Here is a 16,755-nt window from a genome sequence, read left to right on the forward strand (position 1 = left end):
GGCAGCAGATGACCACATCGCAGAGCAATAGTCAAGATGTCATTAAACTAAACTTTGCACTATCTGACATAAAAGGGGACGGGCAACAAAAGAAGTACATTTCCTGGAAATACCAATTGCTCTTCCCATTTTCAAAACAATATAATTAACACGTTGGGTGCCGTTAATGTAGAACTACGTTTCTGTCGCCCAACCAGTGCGGCTTATATATGTACACATCATTCAATTTAGCTACTGCGGCTTATATTCAGGTGCGCCTTATAGTCAGAAAATTACGGTCATATAAAAGTGCTAATACAAATAAGTGCAGGGGTTCAGATATACATTTTTATAAAATAAGAATAAAAGAAAGAAAAGTGCAGTAGAATACAAAAATAAGGCATAAAATTACTAAAAGTAACGACCTAGGAGGCAGGCTCAGCTCTGGTCAAAGGCCAGGGAGAATAGATGAGTATAAGTTATAGCTGATGTCAAAGGAGAGAGGACTTCGGAATGAACGTCTTTTCTTTTAACAGGTAAGAGTTGTATAATAAGCTGATATATGACTTACGGAGGCTAATAATTATAACACCAGGTGGCATTTGTTGAAAAACTTTTCTGACTCATGTCATCTGTCTCCCTCTAGCTTAGCCCTGGTTGGTATTGCTGGCTGCATTGAAGACAGCAGATACACAGGCCACAATGTGCACCAGCGTGAAGGGATGGATCAAGGGGAGAGGATGACATTCAGCTCGTCAGACATTTCCCTAATAGAAATGTGCTATCCAGCCAAAATTGTCCTTTCTGCGCCGGTTTTGAATCCAACCGTTGACCGCCAAACCCCAGATTTCTCTGGTTTTGATCATTTTCTCTTTTTTCCCCCATTCTAAACACTCACACGGACCTGCCTGTGTCTCCCTGGCACCGCTGCCTACGTTAAAATTGCAATGACGATCGAATCCCGACAGGTGGCAGTTTTCACAACGGTTCAGATATAGAATGATTAGTGTACCATTACAGGATACCTTTTCAGATGAACCCTGCATGTATATTTCGATGCAGTATTTATGAAAAAGAAAGTGGGGAAAAAGTGGAGTGGAAGCTACAAATGTCGTAAAACACTGATTTATGGTGACAGAATATTCAGGCTGCAGATTATCTTGGCTGAGAGGGGAAAAGCACTGTCTGTCTCTGAGGAGCTAAACCCAAATAAAGACCTGCACCTCCTCCTGGGAGGAGGAAATCACTCAGGCTGCTAGAGATGTCTCAGCATGAGATCTGTGTGTGAGGAATGGATTTCCTTCACATTTGCATCAGAGGAGGCTTAAAGGAGTGTTGGAAGGATGGGGGGGGGCAGTGGTGTCTGATAATACTGCCACTAAGGTAATCACCCATGACAAATCCTCTGCAGACAGGAGAGGCCACATAATGCTGAGAAATGAGAGCCTCTGAATAAATGGGAGTGGACGGCCATTTTGGATAATCATGCCGAAGTTTTACCGGTACACACATTACAGAAACCTTTGTAATTTTGATCAACTTTGGACCTGTTTGACTATAAGACATCAGGCTATGGAACCGTTATGTTTTCCAGCTCCTACCTCTCAGCTGGAACCCAAAAACAGGCATCTGGCAACAAGTAAACAGAAATGTAAGTACACAAAACATTTACTTCTGTGTGTTCAAACCTCTGTAACTATTTCATTAGCACTCAACGTTATTTTCCTTTATTGTGTAGGAAACTTCAGAATGTTACCTTTTAAAAGAGACCAGACTCATGCATGTGCTATAAGTATAAAGTATAACAAATTACTTTGGCTATGCAATAAAAAATAAATAATCCCCATTTTGCCCGATGCATAAGTGGTTAAAGTCAAGTCAAGTCAAGAGTTTTAATTGTCACGGCATACAGGTATACAATGAAATGCGGGTGGTCTTGCCCGCAACGATGTGCAATACAGTGGTACAACATATAATAGAATCAAATGAAAAAACAACATTGTGCAGTAAACAGGTAACAGGTAACATGGAGTGACATCTCGGTATCTGTACATAGTTATTTACAGAGCATATGGGACATGCTAGTTAGCTTTGGTAGTGCAATACACTGTTCCTGTTATTCTAATTTAAAGTGTCCTTTCCTTTGGCCATAAGTGTGCGTGTGTGCGACATGAGTGTGTGCCCGCTCATGTTAAAGTGTTAAGTGGCTGCTCGTGTGTGAGCGTGCACAGCGTGCGCGTCGTGTGTGTGTTCATGTGTGCTTGTGTGGATAGTTCAATGTTCTGAGCACTCAATGTTCATTGTTCATGGCTCTGATGGCCTGGGGGAAGAAGCTGAGCCTCAGCCGCTCTGTCCTAGTAGCTGGGGTTCGCAGGCGTCTGCCTGACCTCAGCAGCTGAAACAGGCTGTTATTGGGGTGGTGAGGGTCTTTCATTATCCTGCAGGCTCTGGATTTGCACCTCTTGTTGTATAGAACCTGCAGGGGGGGTAGTGCAATACCCGTGGTACGCTCGGCTGAGCGCACCACTCTCTGTAGGGCCTTCTTGTCCTGTGCCGTGCTGTTTCCATACCAGGCAGTGATGTTTCCGGTCAGGATGCTCTCTACAGCTCCTGAGTAGAAGGACTGGAGTATCTTCCCCGATACTCTGAACTTCCTTAACTGTCTCAGGTGGTAGAGGCGCTGTTTCGCCTTCTTTACTACTGTGTCTATGTGTGTTGACCATGTCAGGTCCTCTGAGATGTGGACCCCGAGGTACTTAAAGCTGCTCACCCTGTCCACGGTGGCCCCGTTAATCATCAGTGGTGTGTGCGTCTCCCGCTGTCCTCTCCTATAATCCACGATCAGCTCCTTGGTTTTACCAATGTTCAGGAGCAGGCTGTTGTCCTGGCACCAGCGTTCCAGTACCTCAACCTCCTCCCGGTAGGCCTTCTCGTCGTTGTCCGAGATCAGCCCCACCACCACTGTGTCGTCTGCGAACTTCACTATGGAGTTAGAGCTGAACTTGGCCACACAGTCGTGTGTGTAGAGTGAGTACAGCAGGGGGCTCAGAACACAGCCCTGGGGGGACCCGATGCTCAGGGTGATGGTGTTGGAGGTCTGACCCCCCACCCTGACCGCCTGGGGTCTTTCGCTCAGAAAGTCCAGTACCCAGGCGCTCAGGGCGGAGCTCAGACCTAGCTCGATCAGCTTGTCCACCAGTCTGGTGGGGACTATGGTGTTGAACGCTGAGCTGTAATCAATGAACAACAGTCTCGCATAGCCCCCCTTCTGACGGTCAAGGTGCGAGAGGGTGCTGTGCAGTACCTGGGAGACCGCGTCGTCGGTGGACCTGTTTGTCCTGTATGCAAATTGCATAGGGTCCATATCACTGGGGAGGGAGGCACAAATGTGGTCCTTGACCAGCCTCTCGAAACATTTCATGACCACAGAGGTGAGTGCCACCGGTCTGTAGTCATTTGGACATGTTGGGGAGGGTTTCTTCGGCACAGGGATGATGGTAGACATCTTGAAGCAGGCAGGGACCACTGACTCCGCCAGTGATTGATTAAATATGGCGGTGAACACAGGGGCCAGCTGGTTGGCACAGGACTTGAGTATGCGTCCTGTTATGCCATCTGGGCCAGCAGCCTTCCTGGTGTTCACCTGCATAAATGCTCATCTCACACTGTGTACCGTCAATGAGAGAGCGTCCCCGCCCCCCCGCGGATGCCCCCCCCCCTCCACAACAGCCGGCGCGCCAGTGACGTCACTAGCCGTTGAGCTAGCGGCGCCACTGTTTGCACCAAACCACGCGTAGAAGGTGTTGAGCTGGTCCGCGAGAGAGTCGTCGTCGCTCCCCATTGAGGGGGCACTGACTTTGTAGTCAGTTATCGTCCTCAGTCCCCGCCATAAGCCTCTTGTGTCATTCTGTGCCATTTGTGCCTCCATTTTGTCAGCATACGTCCTTTTCGCAAGTTTAACAGCCTTGCGCAGAGTGTAGACTGTTGTAGGCAGTGGTGCAAGCTTTCCGCATGAAATAAGGGTTTGATTAATGAGCAGGAGAAATATTGAAGCCTTATCTCTGACTTCTCTCAACAGACATGAAAAACATTGATAAGAGGAAAGGGGAGCGGGAATTTACATAGAGGCTCAAAGGAGATTCCAGAGACGATCCTCGTGAGAGGAATCCTGAGTGGGGCTGGTTTCCAAAATTTTCCAAAACAAGGAATTGTCTATATAGTCAGGAACTTAAAAGAAATGTTTACTAAAATGTAGGAGTTGGTATAAGAACAGGATTACTGAAGCTGATTCTGCAGAGAGAGAGTTAGTTGGTAAGAACAGGATTACTGATGCTGCAGAGTTAGTTGGTATAAGAACAGGATTAGTGATGCTGCAGAGAGTTAGTTGGTATAATAACAGGATTACTGACGCTGCAGGTAGAGTTAGTTGGTATAATAACAGGATTACTGATGCTGCAGGTAGAGTTAGTTGGTATAAGAACAGGATTACAGCAGACGCTGACACTGCAGAGTTAGTTGGTATAAGAACAGGATTACAGCAGGCACTGCAGAGAGTTAGTTGGTATAAGAATGTGATTACAGCAGACGCTGACACTGCAGAGAGTTAGTTGGTATAAGAACAGGATTACTGAAGCTGATTTGAAAGGAAGGATGGTTTTGGTGTCATGCCATTGGGCTTTGGTAAAAATGAAGAAGGTTAATGAAGAGATGGGTGGAGATAGGCTTAATAAAATGGCATCCAATGTAATCAAAAAAGTCAACCAACGAACTAGATTATTGTACCGGATCTCCTCTCTGGTAAACAAGAATACCCTGAAGACTCTGGCAGGAGCACTCATTCAAGGGTACTACGATTATGCATGCACCTCATGCTGCTTAGGTAGGACGTGGAGCCTGATCACCACACCTGTGTTCAATTAGGAAAGCAGCCATTTTAATTACAAGGAAGACAGCAGAAAGAAACAGTGTCAATCACAAACCACCAATTAGTGACACCACACTTAAACCATAATGTGAATATACACCACAGACAGTAAGTATTCCCTCCACCATGTGAAAGTACACATAACAGTACCAAAGCACCTCAAAGGCGCTAAAAACAAGATTACAAACATCACAAAACAAACTGGTCAGACTACTGCTTGACCTTACTCCTAAAACCCACCTCACCCCTGCCCACTTTGAATACCTAGGATGGCTTAGAGTAGACGACAGAGTATAGCAACTTGCAATGGGCCTGGGCCCTCATTTATCAACGTTGTGTACGCACAGATATGTGCGTAACCCGTGCGTACGATCATTTCTAAGCAAAGTGTGGGACTTATCAATTTGAACTTGTGCTTGACTTTGTGCATATATCTACACACAGCTACACACAGCTCGGAGCATGCGTAGCTGGCGCCCGGTGGTAGAATATGTTTACAACGCGTAAATAAGCACTGACTGCGCTCCGCGTAACTCAACTCGTTATTATTTTACGCATAGATTGCAGAAATACGGGAACGTTTTTGATTATATTTAAAAGGCTTTGCCATTGTTAAACGTAATAAGTGGAACCCCGAAGCTGTAAGCAGAATACAAGTCATATGAACACCCACGATATAGTTTTCTTCCCCCTTCCTATAAGAATGAATAAAAAACGCATTGCAACGAGTTTATGTGTATACAAAACCCTTGCAATAAATGTGTCTTAAATTAATGAAAAGCATACATGCTCTGGATACAGAGCATATATCGTGTGGGTGATATGACTTGTATTCCGCTTACAGAATTCCACATATTTAGTTTTACAATGTCAAAGCCTTTTAATATAAATCAAAACGTTCCCGTATTTCTGCAATCAATGCGCAAAATAATAACAAGTTGAGTTCTAACAAAGAACGTATTACATGCTGGGTAGGCTGATAGAGTAAACTATGATATGAATATGATATGATATAAAGGTATACTGGTCCGTCCGAGGATAGCGAGGAGATTAAATGCCATTTGAGAATATAGGCTATTAATGCAAAGCGACGGCCTATAGCCTATACATATTATTTAATGTTTTCATAAGCGTAAAGATACAACGGCTAGATTAATGATCAAGTTGGTTTACTGTATGCAGGGCTGTGCCATGTGTTATTAAATATGCGCAAGTTACTGTTGCATAATGTAGGCTATGGCTGCTATTATATGTAATTCATAGGCTACCTAATACCGACAACAAAATAGATTGTATGCCTCTAGTACAAATCATATTATACCCGGTAGCCAATCGAACAGAACGAATAAAGGTATTCATATTCCAGCATGGTTATAATGACACACTAACGCCGAACAATCTCGCTCGTGGAGTTTCTCATAGTTCGCTCGGGTCAGTCCATTATTTCACATCCCATGGGGGGTGTTTCATGACCATATATGGATAATCATGCACGAGCATTGACGGTAGAACAAAGAGGTATTTATCAACACGGAGGAGCGTAGGACCTGTGTACGCACGGTTGATAAATCCCAATATTTCTGTGCGTACACACATTCTAAATTCTGTGCTTACGTACGAACATAGAACACTTTCTAATAATTGTTGATAAATGAGGGCCCTGGTCTACAAGATACACTACACCACTCAGGTACCCATGTACATGTCGAAATACTTTCCAAAGGTCAGTGAATACCACGCCCACAACACCAGAGGGAGTTCCACAAATCATGTGCAACCCAGATTCGGCACAAACAAGGGACTAAACACGTTTTGCAATTATGCCACAACAATGTGGAACGCCCTACCCACAGCCGTAATTTTTTTTGAATCCCTACCCACATTAAAAACCGCTCTCAAAGAGCACCTACGGGAGGCTGCCATTCGAAACTGGCCAACTGGTAAGCGCTTTACAACAATTGGTACCTCACATTTTTACCCATTCACTCACACATTCACACATCGATTCCATGATATTGCCATTCTGAAACAGTCTAAATCATCTGCCTGCTTCCATGATAGTTTTTTTTTCCTCTTTCAAGCTATTTTCAATGGCCATTTATTTCCTTATTATAGTGGAAAATATAGTAAATGAACGATAGGGGGGAGGGGCAATTACATGCAAGGTGCCAACCTGTTTGTTTGTTCATTCATTAATTCATTCATTCATTGTTATGGCCATATCTCCCCTCGTAGCACTCATGTAGGACCAAGTTAAGGAGGTGACCAAACTCCTTATTTCAACACTGCAGCTCGAGGTCAGTCAAGGGGACAATATTTTAAATGGACAAGAATTGTTGTTCGGGACCTAAAGCATAGCAAAGGGCTAAATAAGGGGAGTCAGATTTTACATTCCAAGCAGTGGCGGCTGGTGAATTCTTCTCCAGGGGGGGCGCTATACCAAACATTTTGCAAACATGTACTGAGGCACGCATTGGCGAAACCACACACTGAGTAGCCTACTGTGCACGTCAGAGCTTCGGCGAAACCACAAGGTACAAATATTTAAGTAGGTAGAGTACAACTATCACCATTGCCATCAATCAATATATGATCACAGTCAATGCAGCCACGTTTCCAATAGCGCCTACACAAACACGCACGCCCAGGTCTCTCTATCTCTCTCTCGTCTCGCTCGCTCTCTCTCTCTCTCTCTCCCACGCCCGTATTCAGATCCGTCCAATAATAATCACAGATGTATATCTTGTCATTTTAAACAAGTTACCATTATATTGTCCCGGGTGATTATGCCCCCCCCTCTCCTCTCATATGCATCCAAAAGTAGTGTTACAAATTACACAATTACTATATGTTTTTGTTTGGCAAAAACAAAATTCAATTCAATAAACAATCTTAACAAATATGAAAATTAAACACATTATAATCACAAACAGTATCACTCTTAAGTCTTAACATTCAAATAAAGCTTCAGTAACATTAGAGTAACATGTACTGTAACTCTGTTGTGTTATAATAATCACACTAGCCAGACTCAATTTATATAGCTGAACTGGTGTGGATTAGCTATAATGCTATTAACCCTTTATCTGCCAGGGATTATTCTGATCATATACCCCTATCTGCCACTGTTGAAAGTCTATGGAGATGTTCCCCTTCTTTGCAGGGCTATAACTTTTTAAATTGTATTGCTAAATTGACATTACTATGGCCCATTCAACGTCAAGTATCTATCGTTTAGGATGTAGCAACGTTCTACTTTTTCATTCACATATTCATACTAAAATATGGTCTAAAGTATAAATATGTTTTTATCGTCAGCATTCTGCAGAACGTGATTTATAGCCATAAATGCATTATATTGATGATCAAATACAGTTTGATAGCGATCGGCGCCAGATAAAAAAAATTCAAATGTACATGCTTCTAGAAGTTACTACTCATCATCTGATGTTGACCGGATGGGGGGGGGGGGGTCGTTTATAATTCCATGGCCAACGTTAGATGATTCATGTAGTGTGGGTGATATGATCATCAGAGCAGTTTGTATTGAACACGGTAATAATAAACGCTGAAACTTACCCCAGTCTCCTCGGGCCGTTGGGCGATCAGCTTGGAGTAGAACGTTTCCTATTATGGGATGTTGATCTAGATGAACCATTTCCAGGTTGTATAATACTATATACGTCCAAATAACGTTGTTTATTGAGTTAGGGCGAGCGATTGATTATCCAGTGTGTCGAGATGGAGCCCCGGGAGCTATAGCGAGTGGCCGGACCGAATTTGGATGAGCACCACTTTCTGTTTCCGGTTTGCTGTTTGGGCGATCGGCCACCAGATGGCGCTCTTGAACCGTTGGAGAGTTGAGAGGAGATCAATAGGAGATCTCAAGTCTCCGCGGGTGAAATATGATTGCCATCACAGATTTTTGAAATATTGATCTCAATGACGTGTTACGGCGTCATTGGCAGATTACGCATGGCGGAGAATGACGTGTTAACTCGTCCTTGGCGATTAAAGGGTTAAGCCTACAGCCTTTCATTTCACAGTAAAATCATATAAAACGTTTTCAAAAGAAACTGACACAAACATCTCCATACCTGTGTGACAGACATCAGATGTACAAACGTTAGGTTTGGTGTGCAGTTGCTTGGTTTCACCTCTGACAAACACAAGAATGCACAATTGCTTGGTTTCACCTCTGACAAACACAAGAATGCACAAAAGCGTCAGCTGTGTGTGCGCGACAGACTTGGCTCCCCTCATAGGAAGAACAAAATGAATACACGTAATGAAGAAAGAGCGCGAATATAGCAGTGGGTTATGCTAGCTACAGTAGGTGACAAACTATAACATAGCCCATTTTCTCCAAGACTAAACTAATAAAGAATGGGTTAGTGATCTTGGATCCAAACAGAATGTACACAGGATGAATGGAATATTTAACGGAACATGTAGCAACAAGTAGATAATGTTTAAAGCATGAATTACAACTTTTAAAAACATTTATCAGGCGAAGATTAACACGACGCAGCTCACCTCATATGCCAGAGCCGTGCGTAATGACGTTGTCATGGTGGGTGCGTTCAGACACACCAAACCCCAGAACACAGGTAGGAGATTCAAACAAAACAATGAAATGGGGGTGTTTTAGTGAAATTCATAAGTAGACCATATTAACACAATGGCGCCCAAGCACGGATATATCCGGCTTTCGAATCCATGCTTAAAGGACAGAAGAGAAGGACGGATATATCCGTGGCAAGTTGTTTTTGCTTTTATTCCATTTTAATAACCTATTCAAGGTCGCCGAGCTGCACTGCAGATGTACCCTACTCTTTGAATTCGAGAAAGTGCATTACCGGCCAGATTATTTTAGGGGCGATATCGCGATAATGCAGTGTGCCCTGTGGCTGAACGGAGCATTCTTTTTTTTGACTTTCAATGGAGTTTTCAGTTAGCTGGATTCTGGATGTGCAGCCTGTAGCTTGGATTACGTTTTGGATCGCGGATTTCACTATGCAATAAGGGGATTTATCATCAGCCAATGGACATATCGATCTACCAGATGGCGATCGTTAACGGGGAAATGCTCGGGGGATCCAACCGGCTCATGGTAAGATCTTTTTCACGTAAATTACATGCTGATCGGGCCTTGTTATGATACGATACGATCAGCATATGTGGCTACTTAGACGAACACGGTTATTGGTAATCAATAATAAGAAACGACGTCCCCCGCCCCCCCCTTTCATGCATACATGCTTGAGGATCGTGCCGATCATATGCAGTTTGAGTTTTAACTGTAGCGGAAATGTATGTATAACGGAAATGCCATTGGATATAACGTTAGTAGCTATTAGCCCTTTATCTAGCCTTCCAGGAAATATACTAGACCAAATGCCGTATAACGCTTATATTCACGGCGCTATAAAATGAGAACGTATTGATGATTTTTCCCCCCCTTTAAGCCATTTTGAAGGGACGGTTTATGGTCCCAATTGACAATGAGAATGGACAGATAGCAATACTATAAAGTATAGATTTAGCTCTACAAACAGCCCCAAGTCTGTTTACATTTTGCTGGTCCTCTAGAGCAGGGGTTCCCAAACTTTTCAGGCCGGGACCCAGAAAATAAGGCGTCAGAGAGCCGCGGCCCAATGCACATCGTCAGGCTTTTTTTTTTTTTTTTTTTGCCAGGTGACCGATTTTTTAAAGGGGAACTATTTTACTATTTCTTTCACTATTTGGGCACTTTTACACAATTCCTGTGAGTCTATGGAACACCTCTGTAATATATATATTTTTTTTATTCATTGTTTTGTATTTCTAATCAAGTCCTCAAAAACAGCATTTTTCTACCTCAAGATCTCGAGCTGTTTTGAGCCTGGGCTCCTAAACCACTGCGCAGCGGCGTCGTCGCCTGAACATTAACATGCAGCGGTGTCTCTCTGACATCACATATCGCGCACATTTTCAAATGACTCAGTTCAGTGAGGGTGAATATTGTGAGAGAAGAATTGGAAGAATGCGCCAATATGAGAATTTTGAGACATAGATCATATTAATATAAGTTCACATAGCTAGGAAACAATGCTAAACACTCAAAAAGGCCATTTATAAGATAGTTCCCCTTTAAGCCAAATATCACTTCAATCCTATTAAGTTAGTTCAAGTTAGTTATTCATTTATATGTGCTATTTATGAGAGGGCTAACTTGTTGCAAAATAATAATGATAATAATAATAGCCTCATTAAAATACTATTGTTGCTTCGGTTGTTTTCAGCATTTTATGTGCATAATCTGTTATTTAGTTTGAAATGTTTGTTGAAATAAGTAGATTTTTCGTTTTTGTTTATTTATTAAGTTAATATAAAACCATATAGTCACATTTTAGAATACAACTAGAAACACTGTCCTGGCCTGCTTCTAAGTTCAGTGGCCTGACAAAAAAAAAATCATCTCGCGGCCCTCCCGTGGCTGCTCGCGATTTATTAGACACATCCCAATGGCCCCGAATGTGTTAATGCACGAATGTGTTAACCTGTTACATAAACATGGCTCACATCAAATTACTGTGGGCATATAACAACACTTCACTGTGAAAGGAAAAACCAGTAGGTCTACTGTACATTATTGGAGAATGAGATTCACAGTTCATCTGCCAGCGAATTAAAATAGTACTGTGGCTGTGTAATCACTCGAAATGTATGGAACAAATCCGCAGTTGTGTACTGTGAACTTGAGTTGCTAGTGAAGTGCTGTGGCATATATATATATATATATATTTCCTGTTTATATAAATATGCTTTATTTCTCCAGTATTGTACTTTGTACAATATTGTACAGAATATTGTGATACTAAATCCAACTACGTTTCCAAAACAAATACATTACCTTTAATAATCAGTCATGGAGGGAGGTGAATTGATTCAGCAGCAGTGAATGTCACCTGGAACCTACAACACAACAACTTCTACCTGTACATCTGGGGAAAAAACGAACTTTTAGCTATTATGCTTTTCCATTCAAATCAGCTCCACACTTAACCTTTACACCAGTCTCCATAATGAAGCCTTCTTGTTCTTCCAGTAGGTCAGGATAAGTTAGACAAATGGTAAATGGTGCATTTATATAGTGCTTTTATCCAAAGCGCTTTACAATTGGTACCTCACATTTTTACCCATTCACTCACACATTCACACATCGATTCCATGATATTGTCATTCTGAAAGAGTCTAAATCATCTGCCTGCTTCCATGATAGTTTTCCCCCCCCTCTTTCAAGATATTTTCAATGGCCATTTCTTTCCTTATTATAGTGGAAAATATAGTAAATGAACGATAGGGCAATTACATGCAAGGTGCCAACCTGCTCATCGGCAGCAATTAGCGGTTAAGTGTCTTGCTCAAGGACACTTCGCCACACTGGCCAGGAGCAGCGGGAATCAAACCGGGAACCTCCGGATTAACAGGTGACTGCTCTACTTCACCAGCCACTGTCTCCCCCAATGGACCACATACGGACCAAGAGTACAGGAACCTGTCTCTTATGTTACCCACACTTTACACTTTTAAACATTCATAAAAACTAAGGATTCAATGTCCCCGATGACATCACTAGTGGCCATATAATAATAATAATACATTTATTTGTAGTGCACTTTATATTTCACAATAAAATCTCAAAGTGCTACAGGTAAAAAACAAAGCAACGAAAAGAAAATAGAATAAAACACTAGAATAGAACACAACAGATAAAATAGGCAAAGCTAGGGGCAATTCCCAATATACAAAAAACAAAGACAAAGTGGAATTAGCCAAAGGAGGGTGTTTCTGAGGTGGTGAAAAAGAGGTTTGGCGTAGGATAAAATATATAAGGGTAAAATAAAGATAACAAATATAATACAGTATATGATCATTTTGATTTATGTGTACAAGTAAGAAATAACATGCTGTTAAAAATAGGGCTGTCAGTTTATCGCGTTAATTAGATTAATTAATTACACAGCAAATAATCGCGTTATGAAAATTAACTCAAAATTAATTACAAAAAAAAGTTTTTTTTTTTTTTTTTTTTTTTATAATAATATTTTTTTTGTATCATTCATTCCATAAGCATGTAGAATACACATTTACAGATTTTTTTTTAATATGGTCCATTTGCATGTTCTTGGTATCTGATTCTAGGGACATCTATGAATCTCAGGGAATGTATATTCCCAATTTCCCAGTGTCAGAAATACTGTGGGCTAGATCCACAAAGAATGGATTGCACAGTGCAAGTTGCACCCTTACTTACAATTCATTATGAATTGAAAATGGGGGACCCTGATGTAAACAAGACGAAAGTCTTACTCTGGTCTGCATTCCCTTAACAATTGTGTGTATTGAGCCGTACTGTATTGTACCCATTCTGCAATCTGTTAATAACATTTTCATTCAATCAATCAATCTGCGCTGTGATTGATTGAATGAACATTTTATTTTGAGTAAATTGTAATGAACCAAATGAGAATATCAATACATTTTTTTTTTATCTTTGACTGTGAATAACACCATGCTCAAATTGACCAGACCTGAAAAATCTAAGCAAATTAATAGATGGAAGATGATTAAACGGAAGGTTTTGTAGATACAGTACTGAATTCTGCCATCCGGACACATGAAATTTGAAATATGATTATAGAATATAGAATATGAGGCATAAAATGGTAATGCGATTAAAATGCGATTAATTAGATTAATTAATTACAAATCCTGTAATTAATTAGATTAATTTTTTTAATCGCCTGACAGCACTAGTTAAAAAGTATTGTAACTGCGGTTAGGTGGCCGAGCGGAGATTGCGTTCGTCACCAGCCCCGGAGCTGTGAGCTCGATTCGCCTGTTCGAATCCAGCTCACAGCTCCGGGGTTGTCACCAGCTTGGCTGGCCGTCTGCACTGATACAATTGGCTGTATCAGAGGGTGGGAGAAGCTGGCGGGGTGGGTCCGGGTCGTTGTAAACAGCGACTCCTACAGTTCGGTCGGGGCGCCTGCTAAGCGCGGATTGGACGTGAGGGGGATAGTGTGGTCCTCCCACACGCTACGCCCTCTCAATGAGAATCCGCGCTGCCAGGTGAAAAGAAGCGGTGATTGGCTGGACGTGTGTCGGAGGAAGCACGTGGTAGCCTCCACTCTCCCAGATGATCTGACTGTGGGGGGTAAGTGCGCAGCGATCAGGAAGGGACTGGGAATTGGCATACGACTAACATTGGGATGGGAGAAAATCGGAGGAAAATGGAGGGGGAAAAAGACCAATAAAAAAAAAAAAAAAAAAAGTATTGTAACTTCTCACCAAGTAGTCACAAAGTATTTAGAACAATGTTTATTTACAATATAAACACATACTGTAATGGCATACCATCTAGTCCACCAACAGTGCATCAACAAACTAGCAACATAATGGTGTTCCCCATCAGACGTCTAATAAAAAAACAAAACATCTAATAGTTACCCCTCTATGAAGACAGGCACAGGATTATCTCCTTTTATTACATGGCGTTTTAACATTCGCCGAAATGCTTGATAGCGCTCGTCAGAGGTCCGTTATTACACGATAACGGACCTCTGCCGAGCAATAATGACCGCTGTGCGCAGCTGTAGCAATCAAGCCCACTGACACACAGATCGCAGTCATGAAAGCTGCTCAGCATATGCACAGCTGCACTCAGTCATCAGTGCAATCAGACCACAGACCTGCCAGCTGCCGCGATGAAAGCGTGGAGCGACAGAACAGAACTGCGTCTGCATTTGATCTCGTCTTGTCGATGGTGTAAAATGAATTAGGTATATTGTTAGTAAGTTAGCCATGTAATAAGCGGGATAATGTATAGCCTATAGCCTAGCCTATAAAATTAGCCCCATTTTTGCCCGATGGATAAGAGGTTAAGTAAGGGATAATGTATGTACGAGGTTATTGTCACAAAATAATTGACCTTCACTACGTTTAAAACACCTCGGCGAGGCGCCTCGATGTTCTAAACTCCGTGTCGGTCAATTATTTTGTGACAATAACCTCGTACATACATTATCCCTTACTTAACCTCTTATCCATCGGGCAAAAATGGGGCTAATTTTGTATAACACGCCTGACGGTTGCATAACACAGTAGATAAGTACATTGTAGGTACTGTTTAAGTCACTTACAATATATGGAATTTATAAATAGACAGATAGATATGATCGAATTTATAGATATGGTATACTTTTATGGCTAGTCTTATATTAGCATAAAACCTGCAATATTCGAACAATACCCAAAGTAATTTGCGATTTATTCTTGAACCATTTATAGCACATGCATGAGTCTGGTCTCTTTTGAAAGGAGACTTTCTGAACTTTCTTCCACAACAGGAAGATTCACTCTGAGTGCTAATGTAATAGAATTACAGAGGTTTGAACACACTGAAATAAAAGTTTTGTTTACTCAGGTTTTGGTTTACTTGTTGCCAGATGCCTGTTTTTGAGTTCCAGCTGAGAGGTAGGAGCTGGAAAACAGAATGGTTCCATAGCCTGAAGTCTTATCTAGTGCAGGTCTAAAGTTGATAACAATCCCATGGGAAATTTGTGTTTTACACATGTTTTTGTAATGTGTGTACCGGTAATAATTCGTCCCAAATGGCAGACCGCTCATCAAACAAACAACTTCTTCATTTTCTTTTCTCCCTTTACTATAGGAATCAGCCCTCACGTAAGATACCATTAGCTCTAGAGCTTCATTGGCTACAAAAACGGTCAATCATTTTCACCGTCAGAGGCGACTGTTCCGTTCAGGACCACCCCGAAACCGGATGTGGTCACTTGTCCGAAACCGACGCTTGTTGGTTGTTCGGCCTTGTAACCCAAGATTGGAAGCCCATAATAGGTTGAGTAGGGTGTAAATAGAATGGCGGCCATTTTATGTTTCCAACGATGTGTAGGTTGATCGGCAAAAATACAGCGCTAGGCCGACAGACAAAGGGCAAAGTACTGCAAAGAGTGTGTGCCTGTGTGAAGGCCCATATAAGATTTAAGTTGGAAAATGCAGCTCTTAACACATTCGGGGCCATTGGGGGCCGTCTAATCTCACGCTAAATGTCCAGCATTTCAAAACAGACTTGCATTGTATGTGAGGCTGTTTGTAGAGCTAAATCTATACTTTATAGTATTGCTATCTGTCCATTCTCATTCTCAATTGAGACCATAAACCGTCCCTTCAAAATGGCTTAAAGAAATAATTTTTTCATCAATACGTTCTCATTTTATAGCCTCGTGAATATAAGCGTTATATGGGATTTGGACTAGTATATTTCCTGGAAGGCGAGATACAGGGCGCTAAGCTAATAACATTAAATCGAACAGCGTTTCGGCACTACAGAAGCTGGAGCTAAAACGCAAAATGCATATTGTCGGTATTCATGGTCCACCATGAATGCATGAAGGGGGGGGGGGGGACGTCGTTTCTGATTATTGATTACCAATAACTGCGTTAACCTCAGTAGCCACATTTGCTGATCGGGTGGTTGGCTATGATAACAAGGCCCGATCAGCATTTAATTTACGTGAAAAAGATCTTACTGTGGTCCGGTTGGATCCCCAAAAGGATTTCCCAGTTATCGATCGCCATCTGGTAGATCGATATGTCCATTGGCTGATGAAAAGGTATTCCAAGCTACAGGCTACACGTATAGAATCCAGCTAACTGGAAACTCCAGTTAAAAAAAAAAATAAGGCACCGTTCTGACACAGGGAACACTGCATTATCGAGACAGCGCCCCTAAGAGGATCTGGCCGGTAATGCACTTTTCAGAATTCGAAGAGTGGGGTAAATCT

This window comes from Notolepis coatsorum, assembly GCF_963971535.1.
Source record: "Notolepis coatsorum genome assembly, chromosome: 7".
Taxonomy (NCBI): domain Eukaryota; kingdom Metazoa; phylum Chordata; class Actinopteri; order Aulopiformes; family Paralepididae; genus Notolepis; species Notolepis coatsorum.